Source organism: Balearica regulorum, chromosome 3, assembly GCF_011004875.1.
Source record: "Balearica regulorum gibbericeps isolate bBalReg1 chromosome 3, bBalReg1.pri, whole genome shotgun sequence".
Lineage (NCBI taxonomy): Eukaryota > Metazoa > Chordata > Aves > Gruiformes > Gruidae > Balearica > Balearica regulorum.
The window spans coordinates 35,331,144-35,352,829 of record NC_046186.1 but is presented as its reverse complement, the minus strand read 5'-3'; the positions used below and the strand labels follow the sequence as shown (position 1 = coordinate 35,352,829).

Sequence of the window (21,686 nt, the reverse complement as noted above, 5' to 3'; positions counted from 1 at the left end):
CATAAACTTTCTGACCATCCCTAAACTGCTTCTCCCTAATATTTCAGAGGAGCACAGAAACCAGCAGTCCTTAGGGAGGCTTTACTATGCTTATACCGGTCATAACAGAGACTTAAAACCTATAGTCCTGGAGATTCCTTAGTGAAGCCATCTTTGAAACCTGAACAAAAGAACGTGTCCCATTAGGATTTTCTCAGACTTTTCAGGGCCCAGCAGTTTTTAGTTGACTCACTTGTGAAATAAAGCTCACGATCTTTGCCTTGCCAGTGTTCGGCAGCTCTGCGTAGGATCTGCACGCAAGATACCATGGTGCTTTTGTTATGTGAATAAGCGTCTGTTAGGAATCCCACCACAGCCACTAATTTATTCCATATAAAGAGCAGAGAAGTCATGAGAAAATACAGGCTCCTGTTTACTACCAACCTGGCCTACTGTCACACAAGCACATTTAAGTGCTGCGTGTTGGTGAGCTCTTGCTGAACATAGCAGCCATGCTTAATTTATCTTGTCTAAATCAATGTGCTGAGTAGTTGCCACTTTCACTGAACGTGGAGACGATTGAATTTATGGATTGGTGAAATCAGTCTATTTACACAGTAAAGCACATATTAAGCATTGAGAAAAAAAAAGCAGAAAATGCCTAACCACCTTGGTTTTGTGCACAAATCTTTAAGAATAATCTGTAAATTTTCAGCTGAAGATTAGCAAAATTCAATGTGTTACTGTTTTAGAACTACATTGCTATATTTACTATAAAAAGGTGGAAAAGAGATCAGATATCATGCTTTAAATTAGTAGGTGACACAGTGATTTATGTTACTTTTAAAGTGGGAGGAAGAAGTTAAGAATTAGAAGTCTGATGGCAAATAAATCCTGACAAATCAAAGGAGTACATTTTGGAAAAAAAAATGAATTACTGATGAGTAAATTCAGAATCTAGTGTCAGAAAGTATATAACTTTTCTTTTGAACATGGATCAAGTTTTCTCTTAAAAATAGCAAGGACATTTCCCCCCATGTATGAAAAAATATTTCAGAACATCAGCCTTCTGAAAAATCATCAGTCTCCATTTATTCTTGACCAATTTGTTCCTGAAAGAGTTCAGAACACGTGAACAGTTTCTGTTCAAATCAAGGACTATTTTTGCTTGAGACAAAAGTAGCAGTTTAAGGAGAAAACGAGAACATACATCAAGTGGACTGCTGAGGTAAATCAGGAACTTGAAAAATGCATATATTTTCTGATTGAATCCTTAAAAATATATAATTGGAATAGCAATTGAGGCTACGATGAAAATCACTGACATTGTCAGAGTCAAAAGTGAAACTGTGATTGCTTAGTTGAGAGAAAAATGTGTATAGGAGGCATGAATGAAGGATATTGAATAAGAAGAGACTGGAGAAGATGGATGGATGCTCCTCTCCTTCATAATGCATGAGCGAATGTGCATATGGTAAAAGCAAAAGGCAACAAAATTAAAATGAAAAAATAAATGCAAAGCCATGTAGACAAACACCAATGTAAATGGATGCTTGATTTTCACCATGTTTGATCAAAGCCAGAAGCTTAGAATGCTTTCAAAAGAATTTTTCTATAAGGTAGGAAAAGCCATTAGAAGTCAATAATTCAGGTCCTAAGCCATCCATTAACTGATGACAACGGAGAGATGTTTTCCATTCTACTGGATCCTTTCTTCCTGAGCATCTAATGCTGAATCTGGAGAGCTGAAATTAACATTGTTTGGAAGAAATTGGTGAGAGATTTTTAACTTCACTGGCTAAGAAAGCAAACTGCTAATAACAAAACCAGCAAAACTGATATTAGGTTTATGAAGCCTCCTTTGGTGGGAGTAGAGTAAATCAGATTAAGATACTATTAATTATCATAAGATATAATCTTATGTTTTGAGCATCTTCATAGTAAAATTTGCCTTCACTGTGCTAGTACACTTTATATGAAGATAGTGAGCTGGTATTTCTACCAAATTTTTAAATAAGATCTACAGGAAAGTGCAAATATGCGTAGGCCATAGTTTCCTCCCATTTGGAGAAGCTCTCTGTGTTTGTATGTGTAGGTGTGTGCATTTAGAAATACTTTTTGTAAATGATTGCTTTTTATGTAAACATTTTACTGCTTTTGGTGAAAGTAGATTTTTTTTCCTTTTTTTTTTTTTTTTTGGCCTAAGAAGTTTTCTGCTTTGTAGAAGTTCATGGGGTTTTACTTGAAGCTCAGCATAAGCAATCTTTTAAGCATGAAAAAACCTGAAGTTCTATAAAGTATCTCCAAAACCAGAGGGCTCTGTTTTTAACAAGATGTCTTTCCTCTCACGTGTACAACCCATGCTATGACCAAACTAAATGAGAAACAATCATAATGCTGTTCCTTTGGCTATATCTTTTGGATACCCTCCAACATAAAATGCATTAGCACAAAAATGTACTTGTCCTTAATTAATTTATAGCTTAGAGAAGAATACCATAAATAACAGTTCAACTTCAGCTCCAAAAGTTTTAAAGTCATGGATAAAATATTTTATAAAATTTGTAATAAACATTGCTAGAAGACAAGTAGAACTAATTATCAATAATCCTAAGAATTTCAGTGATGGACAACTGAATGTAAAAGATGTTTATTTTGTAAAACATTTGGGTTCTATTGAATTTATTGTCATTGTGGGAGAGAAAATTATTTAAGTATTACCATTACCCTGAACAAATACACTTACTAAACTGAACTATTTGGTTCTGGGGTTTATTTGTTTTGGTTTGATTTTAAATAGCTTGAAGTATATAAAGTATGCTGGCATATCTTGTTCTAAAGGGTTGAAGGTTACAGAATCTGCATGATATACTATTGCTTTATACAGGAACACAGGACTGGAAAAGATCTAATGGCTCATCAAATCTATTGTCTTAATATTACAGGAATCCTGTTTTATAATCCCCTTCATAAACTTATCAAGTTCCACTGTGGGTGTGGTTAGGATTTTTGCTGCTTTATTCCAACTTTAAAATTCTTCCCAAATCCCATTGCTCCAAGTGAGAACCTGTTTCTGGTTTCTAGCATAGACTGAATTCTGGCCAATCTGTGCCAATGGGTTCCCTCGCCAACACTGTCATTTAGTTTAAATGGCTCTCCCGTCTCCGTGATGTTTGCCTCCGTGATATATATATAGACAGCAACTGGATCCCTTAACAGCCTTTATTTCGCTAAGCTAAACAAGCCAAGCTCTTCATTCTGTCTTCTCATATGATAGGTTCTCTATTCCCCTGATCATCCTAGAAGTCCATCTTTGTACCTGAACAAGTCTGAGGTAATGTGCTACAAATGACAAAGTACAACAGTCTTGCATAATAGCATAATAAAAGAAACCATAGCAAACAGAGTAATAATTTCAGGCTTGCAAGGATGTGCTGTGCCAAATATTTAGGAGGTTGAGTAAAGGTTTTGAAATCTTCTAAAGGAATCTTTATTAGAAATAATGTGGGTTTTTTTTCCCTAAGTTGTTGATTGAAATTGCAGTATGAAAGGTTTTAGGGGTTTAATCACAAGCTGGGAAATGAATGAGAACTACGATTTGGTTGAGAGCTTCAGTCAGCATAGTATTCAGTTGATTAGATTTGTGACAGTAATCATTGAAGAAATGGGTCTGGCATTTTGAAAGTTTGTTTGACAATAATGACTGAGAAAATTCCTGTGAACACTGTATAGTATGCGATGAATCTTTTCTGGAGAAGCCACAATTGCATTCACAAGTTGTCTTTAAGAAATCTCAGTGGCAGAGTTCTGGGGGCTGGTTCCCTGGAGTTAGCTCTGCGGACTGCTCCTGTCGGTGTGGGCCACTGGAAAGCAGAAGAGAATGTGAGGACAACGGATCCCACCACATCCCAGGACCATAGAGAAAAGGATATTTGGTCAAATCCAGTATCTCCTGGTCTTTTGTGCCATAGCTTCTTGGAAAACTCCAGGAAACTCCTCACTCCCAGCTGTTAAGACTATGACAGCAATCTTTTTTGGCTGTTTTACTTTTAATCCTTACCGAGTCGATAGCCTAATCAAGTTACAAGGGGAGCTTCATGCAGAGACTCTTTCCTAATTGCGCTGAGCCTGCCATCCCGGCGCTTGGGGCCACGATCACTGGAGTGTATGATGCCTCTGTTAGTGTGGAGGAGAAACATTGTTGGGTTGGGGCAGGGGGCACTTGTTTTTCTACCATCCTTCTTTTCTCAGGAATAAACACATTGATTTCTTTTTTAGCTTTTCTCTGTTCTGTTGTAGGAAAAGAAAAGCACAAATTTAAGCTGGTACCTGCACGTATGAAGATCAATGAAAATTAAAAGCTTTTAAAATAAAAGCAATTTCTTAAACAAGAGCAAAGGGGAATCCGAACTGTGATTACAAGCAACTAAATACACAATTAAGGAAATGCATGTCAGGGTACTGCATGGGTGGCTGCTCCCTGGGAGCTGGGAGCAGGGGGGGGTCCCCATGGGGACTAGTGGGCTGGGGGCAGCCCCAGCCCTGGGCATCAGGCACTTCCCTGGGGATGGGGACAGGCAGAGGTGCTGAGGCTGGGAGCTTCAAAAGCTCTTTGCTTTCCCTGGCTGTTCCTTTGAGGGTCCTGGGAAATGTGGCTTGTAGATCAATGGCAAGATGGGGACTTTCATCAAAGCTCTCATTAGGGTATCTTGGCCAATCTGCCAAAGAAAATGTCAGCTTTCCTTCTGCTAAGTTTGGTTCCCTGATCCGAGGTGCACCAGGGGAAAGGGGGCATGTGTAGGCGAATGAGGAGAGCTGAGAGGCTTTCTCCAAAATAAATCTACAGAGAATCAGAGAATCATAGAATGATAGAATGATAGAATCACAGAATCATAGAATCACAGAATGGTTTGGGTTGGAAGGGACCTTAAAGGTCACCTAGTTCCAACCCCCCTGCCATGGGCAGGGACACCTTCCACTAGACCAGGTTGCCCAAAGCCCCATCCAACCTGGCCTTGAACACTTCCAGGGATGGGGCCTCCACAGCTTCTCTGGGCAACCTGTTCCAGTGCCTCACCACCCTCACAGAGAGGAATTTTTTCGTAATATCTAATCTAAATCTACCCTCTTTTAGCTTAAACCCATTACCCCTTGTCCTGTCACAACAAACCCTTGTAAACAGTCCCTCTCCAGCTTTCCTGTAGGCCCCTTCTGGTACTGGAAGGCTGCTATAAGGTGTTGTGGCTAAACCCAGCCAGCAGTTAAAACAACCACACAGCTCCCCAGTGGGACGGGGGAGACAACTGAAAAGGGAAAAAAAAGTAAAACTCATGGGTTGAGATAAAGACAATTTAATAGGACAGAAAAGGAAATAACAATAACAACAATGATAAAAGAATATTCAGAACAGGTCATGAACAGCATAATTTCTCACCACCTGAAGCTGATGCTCGCTAGTTCCCAAGCTGCACTGCCTTCCGGCCAACCCTCCCCCCCCAGTTATATACAGAGCATGACGTTATATGGTATGGAATATCCCTTTCGCCATTCTGAGTCAGCTATCCTAGTTGTGTCCTCTTGCAGCTTCTTGGGCACCCTCTAATTCCTCATTAGTAGGCTAGTATGAGAAGCTGAAAAGTCCTTGACTGATTGGCAACAACTAATAACATCAGTGTGTTATCAACATTATTCTCCTCCTAGGTCCCTCTGGGTTGCATCCCTTCCCTCCAGAGTGTTGACCGCACCACACAGCTTGGTGTTGTTTGCAAACTCAAAGATCAATAGCTTCATATTACTGCACTGAGATTAAAAAAAAAAAAAAAAAAAAAAAAAAAATTCCATATAGTGCATGTGATTAAAAGTCTAAACAACTGGCATGGAAAAAAGAGCCCAAGAGGCATCCTGCTGTGAAAAGGCTGCGATGTTATTGTAGCCCCATTAGGTTAAAGATGCTAGTGAGGCAAAGTCTGCAAGCAAAGCTGCTGCCTTCATTAGCCTAACAGGTGGTTAGGATCATTTTTATGTACCTGTGTGATGGCTGTGAGTGAAATACCAGCTTTAATGAAGTCAGTGGCAGAATCCCGTGGACTTTTCAGTACAACAAAATGTTGTATAATGGAGAGTATTTAAGTTTAATACAGTGATCTTCATCCTGACTGTTTGTTTTGCTCACCATATTTACTGTGGCATCACTTAGTTAAAATAGAGAATAAGATGACATGTGTAGGCATAAATATTATCTCAAGATATTTTAAAGTTTAATGAAGAATAAAGTTTTCTAGAGTGCTGTAAAACATCTACCTTATTCTGCTGCTTGGTGAAACATCAGTGGATCTATATTACTCAAGTCCTAACTGTGTTCCAGGATGTCTCCTCTTGGGAAGATGTAGGTGTAGTTACTACACTTGTAACATAACTTTAAACATCAACTAAAAAATATGGTAGAGGGAAAGCTCTCTTAAGGGCCTATTTTTAAACTATGTCTCCTGTGAACAAGGTTTCTGCAAATCATGAACAATGCCACTTTTTTTTGCATTCCGTACACTAGATTTTAATCTCATTTATATCGATCAAAACACAGAGTAACTTTAAATTCAGAAGAGTCAAGACAAATGAGGTCAGAATTTGACCCATTAAGCCTTCACCCATCCTCTTTGTAATCCTAATAATTAGTATGAACTGATTGACAGAAAATTATTCTTTGCTTCTTATACTTTGTGAATTGCATTGAAAATGAAGCTCTTCGTTGAGAAAGCATGACTTACTTTCTTTTATTAGCTCTAGATACTTGCATATTAACTTTTAAATTTAATATTCTTGATCCTTCCTTGTTCAAATTAATGAGAAAACTCTCACTGACTTTTTTGAAAGACAAATTTTTTTAGGGCAAAGAATTAATTTCTGTAAATCCCATGTACCTCATACAAATTATCTTTAGTTTGCTTCTTGTAAACTGTCATACCAGATGTGATTCAGGGTTTGTAGGTATAACAGTGTGATAACCTGAATTCTTGCACTTGTAGGAAATGCTTTCTACTATTAATAGATAGATAGATAGATAGATAGATGAATAATTGCTCAATTTTCTCCTAGAACTAGCCGTTCAAGACTGACGTCTCCTAAACAAATTTTCAAGAAATTTAAAGTTTGTATCAATAAAATAATCTGGTTTTTTTTCCTAAAAAGCCAAGTTTTACTTAATGTGTTTGCACCAATTTAACTGTGATTACAGCCAGTTAAGATTTCATTATTATATCTATCCTTGTGTTGTTTATAATCCAGTAAATCTCATTCTTTCAATTCAGAGCAAGGACAAAAAAACCTCTACAAATACCAAGTTGGTATTTACTATTTTGCAAGAATTCACATACAGTATGTTAAGAAATAATGGGGAAATGTGACGTACGCTGTTCTAACTGCTATTAACTTAGACCGTAATAGTCCTGCTTTGTTCCTTAAATGGTAATGTGCCCAGTATGACTATATTGTTATTAGGAGAACCATATAAATTATTTAAATAACAGTCAGCCTCTAGAGCTGAACAGAATTGTTACTGTTTTCGTTAAAAAGATCACAGCTTTCCCGAACCCCGTGTTCTCCTTGAACAAATGTTTTGCCAAAGGAAAGATCTCCATGGCCTCACAGCCATCAGAAGCAATCTGGCACCACCAGTCCTCCCACTGAGCCTGCCTGGACATACCACTGCTCAGACCTGTTGGCTCTGATCTTTCCATGCTAGCTGTCTTTGAAGTGGGTTTGACCTACCAAACTTTGCTTATACCATAAGTGTGCTGCACAGTTGAGAAGGTCAGGGCAGAATTCAGGGAATCCACAAAGTGAATTCAAATTCTGATTGTTTATGCAAACTAATTAAATGCATGAACGAGCTTTTACCAACATGAGACCTTGCCTCCCTCCAGCGTTATGGCTCTGTTCCCCATATACTCTGCACCATTCCCAGCTTTCCAATAGCAATGCTCCCAGTTTCCTCTATGTCTGCTAATACTTCCATGGTATTTAGAGTGGTCACCATATCCCCAGCTTTCCTTTGTTTGCTTCGTGGGCTGTGAAAGAAACTGGTCTGCAGTTCTTGCTGTGCTGCAGGTCGCCCAGCTTGGCCAGCCGAAGGAGTGATGGATTCTCACTGAGCAGACTGCGTGCAGTGTGACTAATAGATGGGCCAAGCCGAACATGTTATTTCTCTGCTGTCATTTCATCATTGCATTGCATTACATTGCAGATGTTCTGCAGAACTAGTCTACTCAATTGAGTAGACTAGTTCTGCATTACCTACCAGCTTTTTCCTTCCCTCGTTAGGGCTGGAGTTTTTTTGGATGGAGAGGGTTACTTAGTGTTGATTGCTAAATTAAAGCAGAAAGCTGCACCCTGTGGTACCAGCTCTCAGGAGGCAGCAGGAGTGCGAGGTTTCACCACCCGGGTTGATATACTGCATCGTACCTGCAAACACATTGCCTAGTGTATTCTGGACTCTTCAGGCTCTGTCATGGCTTTGGAGACACATGGATAAATTCAATGGGAATCTCTAGATTAGAAAATACAAGTATTTTCAAGCCACTTTAAGTCTGGAAGTCTGTGTTTTCTAGCTGGTCAGCTGGCCAGCAGGCAGAGCAAGCAGAAGATGGTGCTTCTCACTTTGCCCTCGCATGCAGCCCCTGAGCCTTATCTTTTCTCTAGGGAGCAGCAGGGACCCCAGTCAGCCTCAGGTGGGAGCAGCAGAGCGATGGCACAGGGACACCTCCATCCTCGACTGCCTCCTCCCCCTCTCTGGACCTAGATTCTAGTGAAGCCGCTGCTCTGGAAGCATCCCTTGACACAGGTATTACTCCACACCACGGGCTGTCCGGCTTCCAGGTGGAGCTGCGCTCCTAAATTAATAACATTCAGGAGATGCTGTTGCAATAGCTTGGTGGGAAAGCAACACTTGAGCTTCCTGCAGATGTCAGCTCCAGGAGGTGACCAAAGTGACTTATGTCATGTCTTGGCTTACAAAAGCTCATCTGAACTGCAGAGCTGTCAAAGCCCTCAGGGACTGTTGAGGATTGCCAAGGACATCCTGAATGTACATTATTTTCCCTGAAAATTTTTAGCACAATGAGTTAATAACAAACATCCTGAGTTAACAAGTTAGTGTAACAAGGAACTCTTCATCAGGCACTGATGGCTTTTATGACCATACTGGATGTCTCACAATATTCATCTGGGATTTTGCCTGTCTTGTAAAAGCTCCATTGCTAGTATCACATCGATCATACAGCAATCTTTATTTCCAGTTTTAAAATGCCTCACGGTGCTGGAACATACTTTGAAACTGTGAACTCAGCTCAAAAACTGGAATGCAATCACTAACTGATTTTACAAATATTTCACAACTTTAAGCCCAATATCATATCATATTTTTAAATGTCTGACTCATTTGGTAAGCTCAGGATAGTCTATATTAATTATGGCCCCAGAAGATCTATCTCAAGAGTCAGAAAGCAACTCCATTTGTAGTCAAGGATTGCAAACACAATCTTCCTGGAACTGAAGGTTGTGCATTGTGCAATTTCCATGGCTTGTACAGCTTTTCTATTTTTAGTTGGTTGAAACCTGCAATACATCATATAATCCTCCTTAAATTGTCATTCATAATGCTCATTTCCATTAACTTGGCATAATAAGTTATTTTCTTTCTTAAATTTGTATAGTTACTACTTTGCCTAACGATGTTACACAAACAAAACTTTATTTTTCTCTGATACAAAGTTGATGTAAGTACAAACGGCTAATGATGTGTTTCTAGTTATGGAATTTTAAAACCAAATTTAAAAAAAACCCACAGTATTTTCTTTTTTTTCTTTTTTTCTTTTTTTTTTTTTTTACAAAATATGCATGTGTTATGAAGTCCAATAACTGTTCCATTACTTCAACAAACCATTTATCTAATCCTCCACCTTTATAGGCATTTGGAAAAGTTTCTCTGAGTTTTGAGAAAGCCTAATAGATTTGCACGTTTCAGCTTTTTTAAAGATACAACGGGAAGAACAATTCTAGTGAGGTTTTTTCCTTTCTAGAAATCCATCTTCAAGGTATAAGAGATCAGTCAGCAACAAATATTTGTACAGAACTCTCCAGCCTCGTTCTTGCTTACTTAAATAGAGATAACGGCATGTATTTGGCTACCTGCAGAAATTGTTTGCACAGCACTACTTCATACCCTGGCTGAGCAGAGGGCAGGGGAGCTCAGCCTGCTGCTGGCACACCAGCCCATGATGCCTATGCTATGACACTAAATGCGGGGTTCTGACAATATTTTCATTTTCTAGACTTTTCTATCCCTCTCATAATAATGCTTTGTCTTCGACGCATATGCTTATTTCAACAAGTCTGAGGTTTGTTGAATACTTGGCGTTTGCTGCTTTCCGTGGGGTACGGCCAGGTGATTTCCCGTGCCTGGAAGGCCGGTGCTACAGCTGAGGAACGCTACTATGGCGGCATGTGCTGCCAAGCATTTTTCCCTGCAGGCTGTTGTTTTTTCTCGATGCCAAAAAGTAATTTGCAATTTGTATCAGTAATTACAATTGTAATAAAAGTTTTTTCGCAAGCATGACAGCTACCTTGGGTCAAGCATGTGGCAAACTCCCAGCGGTACAGAGATTGTCTAAGCATGGCCATTTCATACCAGGTCAGTTTTGCAGTCCTAGAATCGACTGACAAACTGCTGATTTATTTATATATTTTTTTTTAATTTATGCTGGTTGTTTGGCATGCAGTCAATGATGTCGTACGGGATGAATTTTAAAGATATAGTAGGATAACAGATTTTGGAATTAACTTTGATTAAATGAGTTACAGAACTTAATATGGAAAACAGTTTTTTGGGGTTTTGAGTGAGTTTAGTAATTTCTCTAAGACAATTATCTGCAAATCCTAAAGCACTGTGCTGATAAAAGAAAATCTGAAAGTGTAACTGAATAGAAATGAACATGAACTGATGAATTTAAATTGGTTTCCTAGCTGATAAGTATTATACTAATAAGCAAATGTATGCATTCCTCAAATTACATTTGGTTTAACAGAGTCTTTTAGGTTTAAAGATATAAAATACTCTAAATAATTCAGTAAGGAAATATTTATTCAACATGAGGACTTTGTCCTGACTTTTCTGAAAGCCTTGTGAAGTATTCTCAGTACATATACCGTGGAGGCCCAGCCGGTTAGTCTGAGCTTGCTTTTTCTGTACAGCTGTGCTTACCAGTTGGCTACTGGGTGCTCTGGAGAGCTGCCCTTTAACTTTCAGCTGGGCAGGTTTGAAAAAAAACCCACTTTCCCCTCTGAAATTCCTTGCAGTGTACGTGTGGACAAATACAGATAAGGAAAAGCTCTTAGCTGTGGCCTATGCAGTGAATATTTGGAGGAAAGAGGTGGTACTCAAAGCTCACTTAGACTTTGTCACTAGGGATAGGAAACTACGAGTAAAGTTTATTCTCACTGGGAGTAAAATAGTATGTGAAATGTGAAATGAGCATGCGAGAATACTTTTTGCTACATCTTGTTTCTTAAAATAACTAAATATAGCACCTTAAAATGACAAGAAGCGAATTTGCATCCTCACAGGAAGAAAACTGGTTAATGGAACAAAACTGGTTAATCTTCCTTTTCCCAACCCACAGGTGAGAAGCTAAAAAGCAATACCGATCCCATTTTGAACAATTCAGAGGCAGGAGGAAAGATGAGGCGTTTGGCCGTAACTGGCATTTACACCTAAGAAAGCAGCTGCCTGGGCAGCGCAGGGTCTGGCTCGCTCCCCGCGCAGCCAAGACCTGACGGAGCTGCCAACAGCGACCGCAGCAGGTCCTTGCCAACGCCGTGGATCCACCACACATGCACAGGAGAAGCAGCCCAAAGTAATTTCCCAGTCACCTAAACTTCCTTGAAGGCAGCTGAAAAATATTTAAGTAAACAAATAAGTAATGCTGAGACATTACATAACTGCTGGGTCAGACAGTTTTTCACTAAATAAAGAGAAACAGTCATTTCTCTATTTCTATGCTGCTTTCTTACCTGCTTTCTTACCTGATTTACCATTCGTATACCATCTATATAAGCCTTCCCCCCCACCCCACCCCTTTTTTTTTTTTTGGATGATGTCCAAACTTTTTGGCATTATGGTGAAAAGTCAATTCAGTCTTTTAAATTTGTATTGAGAGACTGAGTGATGCCTTAATATGCAGAGGCACCCACCAGTTTCCTTCAGCAACACTGAGGGGTAGACACAGTCCCACAGCCTCTGTCCTGTCCTAACATGTGCCACCAAGTACGGCACTGTGTCAGATGCTGATAACGAAGTGCCAAATATCTGCTCTTGCCTCCCCACCCAAAAGCAAAATCGGCCTTTGTGATGATGCGTTTATGGATCCAGCCCCAGTTTATCAGTCAGCTTACTGATGTGCCCAAATTAGGGGCACAACCTCTTCAGTGGTGGCTCGGAGGGGCAAAACTGGGACCTCTCAGCACATCTCAGGGTCAAGATGCAGTGGTGTCCTCCAGCCATGTCCTCTCACAGGGAGGCTGGAGCAACACTGCCTTCTGCCCAGCACCTTTTTCCACGGAAAGAAAATTAGGGGATGCTTTCCCTGATAGACAGGAGCTATGGTGGGCTTCAGCAGTGGTCATGGGAGCTGCATGACTGAGGACGAGGACAGGCCTGAAGTCTTAACATAGCCTCTGAGAGCTCAGGCTCCATTTCAAAGACACTGCAGATTATGGATGAAACCTAAACTCCTAGCTCAGGCACACAAGTGAGATACTTAAAGCTGAACAGTGTGAATTTGTGCCAGTGCAGATGATTTTATCTTCATGTAGGCTTGTAAAACACCCACTCCATTTGTAGGAGCTCTTTTTAATATCTTTCCATGGCTCTGAACTGAAATTACTTTCTAAGAAAAGCAGCTAAGAATTTTTACTCTATCCTAGTGGAAAAAAAAAAAAAAGAAAATGCAACCTTTTTTAAAAAGTTAAGTAGGGTAGGGGGTTTGGCTAGTTGCATCAAGACAAACACAATTCACTTAGATTTTCTCCCTGTTGAAATTGTATTTTAAGAAGTCATGGACATTAAAGCAACTTGGATCCGGCAGCAGATAATTTTAGTTATGTTAATGCGAGACCAAGCCAATGCAGAGACATTTATTTGCTTCTTCCTTCTCTACTCCAAGTAGCTATGCTGTGTTTTCAGCTTAGCCTGACTTCTTGCTCTGAACTAAAAAGCCAGGTGAAGATTTGAGCAGATTAACGTTGACAGGCTGTTCAAAAAAAGATCAAAGCCAGCTCAACCTGTAGATGCAGGATAACTCTTTAACTTCATTCTTTTCAAGTGAAGAAATTGTTTAGGGATTTTGAAACCAAGACATTAGAAGAGGCACGTAAATATGGTTTCTATAATGAAAGCTATTAAAGTGGATGAGGCCATTTTCAATGCCCAGGTGAGGTATCTGCAGGTTTTTATGCTGCTCCCTGCCAGCATGAAGCACTGGTATTTTTTAGACAAGTTAGGCTGACATTTACTTCTTTACTTTCTTTGTCACAAGTTCTGAAGTCAGTGGAAAGCCTGCAGGATTACTGGGAAATAATGACAGTCACTGGGCTGGCACTGCCAGGAATGAAGTAAGACTCTCCTTTCCTTTACCTCCTTACAAATAGTAATGACAAGTGAAGGCCAGGGCTTTGAATAATGCAAGTGCTAGTCCTCTTATCAGTGACATGAAGCAGAAGAGCTCAAAGTTAGTGCCACCGAGCCCGGGGAAAGCCAGGAGAAGCCTGGTGTGAAGTGGGGATGTTGTGCAACCTCTCTCTCTGCTTCAGCTGCCCCGTCTCTTCCTGACCCCTGCTGAACTGCTGTCTCCAGACCATCCTTCAGCAGCAACTTAAAAATATGCCTCTAGAATAAGTAATATACTCCTGTGTGCTCTGACCTAACTTACTTACAAAAATACGGATTCTCTTCTGTTTTCCCACCACCCTCCACTTATTTTCTCTCTGCAGACTGTGTATTTATGGTGAGTTGCACTTTCCCTTTGCACGGCTGATTAGTTTTCCATTTCCTTTGTTTGTAAAGGAGCAGGCTGTGGAAAGGAAAGGCTGTAAATTAAACAGTGCCAGGGCATGAGCACAGATTCTGGAAGGTGAATGTCTGTACTCTTATTAAACCGTTTGAGTGGTCCCCGGCACGCTTTTGATCGGGCCACTTAACACCCTCCCGAACAATTTGAGAGCGTGTTTTGGGAGTCAGCATGGGCTAGGAGCAATTCCCAGCAGGCAGTGTGGATGCAGCCAGCATGTTAGGGATGCTAAGAGGGCTTACGAGCCTGAAGGATTTTCCGGGACAGCTGGCCTCACAGTCAGAGAGCAGTCCTGGACATGGTTAATCTCCAGTATATGTGTAGCCAGAGAATTTTTTTTTTTTTCCCCCCAACAGGAAAAAATATTACTGTAAACCCACCAAAATTGATAGTGAAACTCAAGGGCAGGTTTAGTATCAGAAACTATTTTTAACTCCTTGTTTTGAAACCAGTTAAACTTCACAGAGGAGGAACCTTTTGGGAGGTGGAAGGCAGCCCAGTCTAGCGGAGGGGGTTAAATTCACCTCTCACCAAATGACCAGGCATTCATGTGCAAGCTGGTACTCTGTGTCTATCAACAACTGAAACTTCCTACAAAGGAGTCACTGAGAGAGATTTGGAACTTGCTCCCTGCTTTGGTTGACAGCTGAAATTTGAGATGCTGCAGATGTGTTTTTACACTGTTGTCTCTTGGAGACAATATTTGTAGAAGATACAGGTCCTCTGTATAATTTTTTCCCCTTTGCTGTAAAATCTGTAAGGGTATCTTTATCGCAATTATTTTTTGTTATTTCTATAAAACAAAAGAAAGATAAATTAGTCAAATGTAAAATGTAGCTATAGTTGTTTACTGGTTTCAGCAAAATAAGAGCTGTGCAAATCACGGCTACTGGAAAGAATACAGGATTCACAATTCACATCTGGTCAGCAAGAGACAGCAGAATACTTCCCTCAACCCAAAGCTTGAAGTTTGCTTTTGGGGCATTTAGCTTTTTGTCTTGTCTCATACTTGTTAAAATCCAAGTTAATTTTGAAATAAAAAAATAATTTTAAAGTGAAAAGTTGAAACAGATTTTGCAGAAAGCTAATAAGAGTTAGTTTCCTCATTTCCTAATCACATTCCCTGTTTCCCTTGTGGTTCATTCCTAGGTTAAAGTAGGATTGCAAGGACTTTACTTTCCATGCTGTGTTCACTCAGTGATATATCAGTTTTAGGTATTTTGCTTGGTCATTGTGAGGATAGGGACAAGGGACTTGGAGACAAGAGCTGTGATGATTATCAGCCTGCTCCTGTCTATTGCTGCTCTCAGCAGTTGCCATCTTGGAAGGAAAAATGTACTGTTACAGAAGCAGCAGTCTTTACAAACTACTTCTTACAAGAGATACAGAGAGGTTCATAAGTTCACAGTATATTTGATCTTGCAGGTTATCAGCTTGGTTCTATGCTGTCAACAAAAAGAAATGACTAATGCTTACCTAACGCCAAAGATTACCCATCTGCAGGAGAGAAAAATCTTTGGTAGGCCAGCTAATCTGCATCACCTCTCTTACCATTTTCCAGGCACGTTCTGGCTGTCAGGTGATAAAACAAATGTTTGGCGGGTTTGAACTGAAAGTAATGGTGACGTTGCTGGCTTTATCCTCATGTGAAGTTCACAGTTTGATTTTCAATTCAAATGGCATAACCGAAAAGGGCAGAAAGCCGTAAAACAGTATGTGAAGAATCATGATAGGGCACAGTGCTCATCCAGCCATCCAGGGGTGGCTGTGTCTTGAGACAGGCTCCATCAGCTGGGTGCAAGGGACGCAGCCCCAAAAAGCAAGGGCGTTTCTTTCCCCCCAGGGATCCGTGCTTTTCCTTCAAACCAGGAGCAGTCCTGGGCACAGGACACTCCAGTGGGCTGGAAACAGATGAATGGGAACCAACCTGCTCCCATGTCTCCCAGCTCAGCTGAAATGTGCTAGAAAGGCTGCACCGCAGGGAGTTAGCACAGTTGCCACCTACCCTGCTCCTGGCCAGTCCCTTTCAGCCACATAGCCACTCCGGAGAATAAATATCTAAACCCTCGTCAGACCTAGCGGCATGTTTGTCTAGTGGTGTCAGCTACTTGAGCTGTCTCTTCTCTATGACTCCTGTTTGTACTTTCTGGCAGCTGGGAAGCACAGTAATCAAAACATGGTAGAGTGATATATAAAAGTTTATTTTTTTGACTGAATGATGATCTAATAGCTTATCATTCCTCATACCTCATGCATCCAAGATGTTTTTCCAGATGAAGCCTGGGAAACATGAATCTTTGTGAAACAAGTCTATGTTACTCCTTAGTTGGTCAGCATGCATTCCTCAAGTAAAAGTATTCCAGCTGAAACCACAAGTTTTCCTGAAAATGACAAAATTAATGGAATAATACCAGCATAAACTCTGTTCTTTGTAAATCTGTGCCATAATTTAGCCAGAAAAGAGTTTATCTTGGAATTAAGAAAATGGTGTTAAAGCAGTATAAATCTGCCTTAATGGTGACTGGGTTTCCTCTTTTAGTTTTGTGAAATCCTTTTCTGCTTTCACGCAGATTATACCTATTCAGAACAGCATCTGGATATGGAATTTTCAGAAATCTTTTTCTTTTCTTCTTGAGGATTCATTTATGCTTATTCCTCTCATTTCTTTTTTCAAGCAAAGAAACCATTGCTCGTATAATCCTCGGTGAATATAATCCATGTGCTACTATGCTCCACTGTTATAAGAATCAATTTTAGAAGCTACAAAATAAAAAGGCTTTGCTGATTCTTGTGCTGTACCTCACCAAGCATGTCTGCTATAACTTTGCTACTTTTCTACACTATTTGCAAGCAGCATAAAAAGAAAAGTTCTTTTCACCAAAATAGATTAGGGAATAATGAGATAGCAGTGACTTGATAGAAGAAAATAATGTGTCCTGCACTGCACTTTTGTCCAATACCCTTAACAGTGACAAATTCTCCTTCTTTCTCATAATTAAAGAGACTCAAGTTTCTTCTATCGATGAGACTCCACATATGTACGATATGACAAAATGAGGGAGACGCCGTGACACCCATCCGCCACGGGACAGTATCTTCTTCCCGCACGGGCTCCTCCGAGCAATGCCACTCCTCTCCCTCTCCCCCGAGCGCAGGCAGCGGGCGCAGTCCAGGGACCAGCCCAGTCTGCTGCAGCTGGCAAAGGGCTGACCGGGTGGGAGGGAGCCCACCGAGCAGCATTCCCAATGCAGGTGGTGCAAACCCCGCTACGGGGGCTGCGTCCACAGGCTGACGTGAACATTTCTTCTTCCGTGCCTGAGGCTCAGCACGCGAGCTTGGGCGTTGCTCCTCCTAACACCTGGGTAACAAATGCTTTTCTAGTGCAGCAAGCAGACCAGGTGAAAGGATGAAGGCAGTAGTGGTGTTATGAAGCTAGACTAGCCACAAGTCCTCTCCTAGTCTGTATGAGATTTGCAGCTCTGTGGCTTAGTTGTTCAAGCTGTTTACTGAGTAGAGAATCGTCCTGATTCATAAAGTATCCATCCCTCCGTGCCAATGCTTCAACAAGGGCAAGCAGCTAACACATGCTCTCACAAAAGCACACAGGTAATGTATAATACTGTCAGAAGGAACAAAGACCTTTTCTTCTTTGCTTTTGCAGATAACTCGTGATGCATATGAGGGCAAGAGATCGGGGGAGGGTTAGAGAGCACACTGGATTAGTGCTCTAGGCATGAATGTTTAGAAATTCAGGAAACTCCGGAATTGCTAAGGGTAGATATTTGTTCTGCTCTTCATTGTATTAGTCATTTGGTTTAGCACTCTCTTCTGACCAGTATGACTGAAACAAACACTGGAGTCATCTGCAAAAGCAAACCCAAAAATGAGGTCTGCATTCTCTTGGCATGGTGTTGTTCAGCTATCGCACAGTGCAGAGTCTGACACATGTCTGCTTCATGCAGCATCCAAGTTCATCTGGGCAGCATTGCTCAGCACGTGCTTCTGCACAATGTGGCCATCAATTCCTACCTGGTCCTATGACAACCTCTTGGTAGTGTGATTCCTTTTTATTTCTTCAAGTCAGACAAAACAATAATAATGAACATTTTCAGAGTCCAGGCAAACAGCCTGGAATAGCTAACAATAAGGAATAACTCATAATAAAACTAATGATTTTAATCAGTCTCTGAGGTGGTGTGAACACTTGCATCTCTACATGTTTGTCCTGTAAAAGCCACACCGCTGAGGCCATGTCGCCTTAGTTCTAGCTAACCAGATCCCTTGGGGCTAAAGCCATCCATCCCCATCTGGGGTGGTCCTTGCTGAGGACTTCTAAGTCAACAAGGTGAATTTGGTGTCCCTATCTTCCTCTCTTCCTGACATCTGAGAAGGTGTCATCTTTTTTCTGTATTTTTTGTTTGGTGTTTTTTTATTGGTGTCTACTACTTGCAGATACAGACTGATACTGTTTAAAAAAAATTTCCGGCTCTCCTCCTCATTTATGGGGTGGTTAAGATCTGATGGAGGTTTTATATGATTTAGTCTCCATTTTGAGTATATTTTAACTTCTTTTTCACTCCTGGTGCTACACATTGATTGGTAATCACTGGGCAGAGATTTGGCTTGCTCAGTGCCTCAGTTGTCAGCAATCTCCCCCATGTACCAGGCATTTTCTGCACAGTGCTCGGCTCCACTCAAATGCCTGCACAGCGCAGCCTCTGAAAGATATGGTTCCCCATCATACAGTTCCCAATGCCACAGCTGAGAAACAGTTCCAGTTCTGGCTCACTAATAACCCAATTGCACTGACCCTACAACACATTGTTAGCATGTCAGAAACCCAGCACTTCCATGTGATATCTTAATTGGTTAGGTTTACAACTGAACTCCAGACTACAAATTTATAGCCAAAGGCAACAACCATATCATGGCTGTAAATCAACTTGTGTGTGTGTTATAACATCATCATCATCATCACTATTATTATTATTATAGGGGAAAGCACTATAGACCCAAAATCAGCATGTCCAATTCACATATTAATTCAAAGAACCCTTTTGCATTATCTGATTCTGATAGCACTAGTAACAGAGCCTAATCTAACCTGTCATTTCAAGAGCTATAGGCAGAACAAATTGCTGTCGACTGGGGAAAGATTTGGAACGGCATGCAGCCTGTCCTCTCCTGACATCCTACTCAGCAAATTCCTCACAGATTTCCTCCTGATGTCAGTAAAACTAACATAAAGGTTATTTCATAAAATCTTATATGGATTGCTAACTTGTGAAAATCGAAGGACCCATGCCCAGAACAACAATACAGGCTCAAGTAAATAATCATAGCATTTGTTGTCTGCGCTTAAAGCTTAACAAACGAGTGTAACAGAGGAGAGGCCGAAGAGTTCCCATGCCAAGTACCGATGCTGTGAGCACATCTTGAAATGAGTAGCCAATAAATGTCGAAATCAAGGTGACTGATCATATAAAGACTTCTTGTTTGACTGGAGACTGTTTGGAAAGGTTTCCAGTTTAATATGCAATATGATAAGGGGTGGAAAAAAACCCCCAGTAGAGTTAAATATTAAATACTAAAGTCATTATAAATCATACCAGCTATTTCTTCAGGGAACACAATCCCTTCAGCAGATCAGGAATGCTGTAAGATATAGAGACACGATCAGGGCAGACAGCAGGAGGACATTTGTTACCAGTGTTAGACTGGCACTGTCCCCAGAATTAGTTTTGGAACCCTGGTGAAACAACAGACAGGCAAAGTTTGGGGATTTTGGTATTTGCATACCGCAATAATGTCATGCAACTGGTCAGAAACTTTTTCTTTTTATCATGATACCATCAGAAATACAGACGGATGTCCAAAATGATAATACTAAGCACTCCTTTCCAGCACACAGTATTTCAGCCAAGATCACTAGTATGTTCTGGCTACTTCACGCTGCTCTAATTAAAACTCCGTCATCCTTACAGCTGCTTTGTATTCCTAGAGCACTGCACAACAGCTGGATCACGCCGTTGATTTTGGCCCTTAAAGTCCTTGGAAATTACTGTGTGAATATCAGAACTTTGGCCCTTTCTGTCACCATTTAAGCTTGAGTTCACCTGCATCTCTGGCTTTAGCACACAACACTTCTGCATTTGGATAACATGTTGGAAAAGTATCAAAATCGTAACTGAAGACAGAGTAGGTGTTAGCGTTACACTGATTTTGGCAGGCTTTTACACAAAGAAGGGCTGCTAGGAGCAATGTCCCTGAGAGTGACAGACCGTCTGCCACACTTACGGTGATGTAAGACTTGCTGCAAAATAAATCTACAAGTGCTAAAGAAATTTTAAAAAAGGCTAAGTTTTACTTCCTTTAGCGACAATCGTATTGTAATTAGCTAGTTGATACAAAACTCCAGATCAATTGGTTAAGCCGTTCTGCTGCTGTATGAATGAATTAAAAAAAAAAATTAAAAAATTGCATTTGTTCTTTGTGGGCCTATATTGATTTACATCAAGTAAAAGCACACTTTAAATATGCATTCCTTATTTCTCTGTCAGCATGCTTATAAACCTATAGTCAACTACTCAGTCTTTACATGGCTTCATGAATTGTTATCTCAGCTCCCACATGGATAGATGGATCAAAGTGGCTGTCTTGAGTTATGATGTGACAGGGTGACACACCACCTTTCGTAAAGTGCATCTGGTTGATTATGCAATGCTTGAGGTAGATGATGTGTCTCAACTAGTCATGAGTTAAATTTCAAATTAATTGTGCACCTTCAGGTCTAACAGTTGAGTCATCTTACTACAGAGAAATCACTAACACAGCATGTTACTAAGCAGAATACGCTGTAATGTAATAATCTGTTTTCCACTGGAAAACATATGTAGGACAGACTTGCAATATTTATTCTTAAAACATGTAGGATGTTCTAGAGCCATGAAGCCATTCACTGTAAGCCATGAAAAATAGGTTTGGTTTAGAGATGAAAGTGGCTGGAGGCTGTGACCCACAGGGACTCAGAAGGAAACACTTAGAAAATAGAGACAGATTGAATCCCAAGTGCTCTCTCCTGAGAGGAAGCATGGTTGGAAAGTTTAAAACCCATTAAAGTTAAACAAATTGAAAAGCCCTATCTGAGAGGAAACATAGTACAATGTTTATTTTTCCATTACAAACCTGAGACCTAAAAGATTTCCTGAGGTTCTCAGGTATTGTTCATGTGTATAATGGAGATCTGTTTTTAGAAAGCATAGTTCATGTGTTTAATCCAAACTGTTTGATGAAAAACACACTGCATAAGCATTCAGGAAGTTAAAGGCCATTGTATACCTGTATCACATATTGTTTGGATAGGAGCAGACCTAAAATGCAAGGAATCTCATTGTGAAACTCTCTCACTAGAAAACATTGGGTCTAATTCTCTCTCCATTTATGCTGCTGGACGAATGCCACTGAATTAATGAAGTTAAGACACGAGTAACCAATGATAATAAAAAGACAATCTTTCTGCAGAGTGTGAAACTACCAAAATGCAAGTCTAATGTGAGCGAGAGATTTATAACACTGGCCTGAGTCAAGTAA

At 40.4% G+C, this 21,686-nt stretch overlaps 1 protein-coding gene across 4 annotated transcripts in view; it reads left to right on the top strand.

Annotated features, from left to right (window-relative positions):
* FILIP1 (filamin A interacting protein 1) overlaps positions 1-21,686 on the top strand; it is a 109,809-nt gene that overhangs the window by 20,903 nt on the left and 67,220 nt on the right. The window contains exon 2 of one of the 4 annotated variants that reach the window (XM_075747527.1): positions 8,674-8,815. The exons of the other annotated variants lie outside the window; for them this stretch is intronic. The gene's annotated coding sequence lies outside the window, so the exon portion shown is untranslated. The remainder of the gene's footprint in view (positions 1-8,673; positions 8,816-21,686) is intronic. 4 annotated transcript variants of the gene reach the window in all.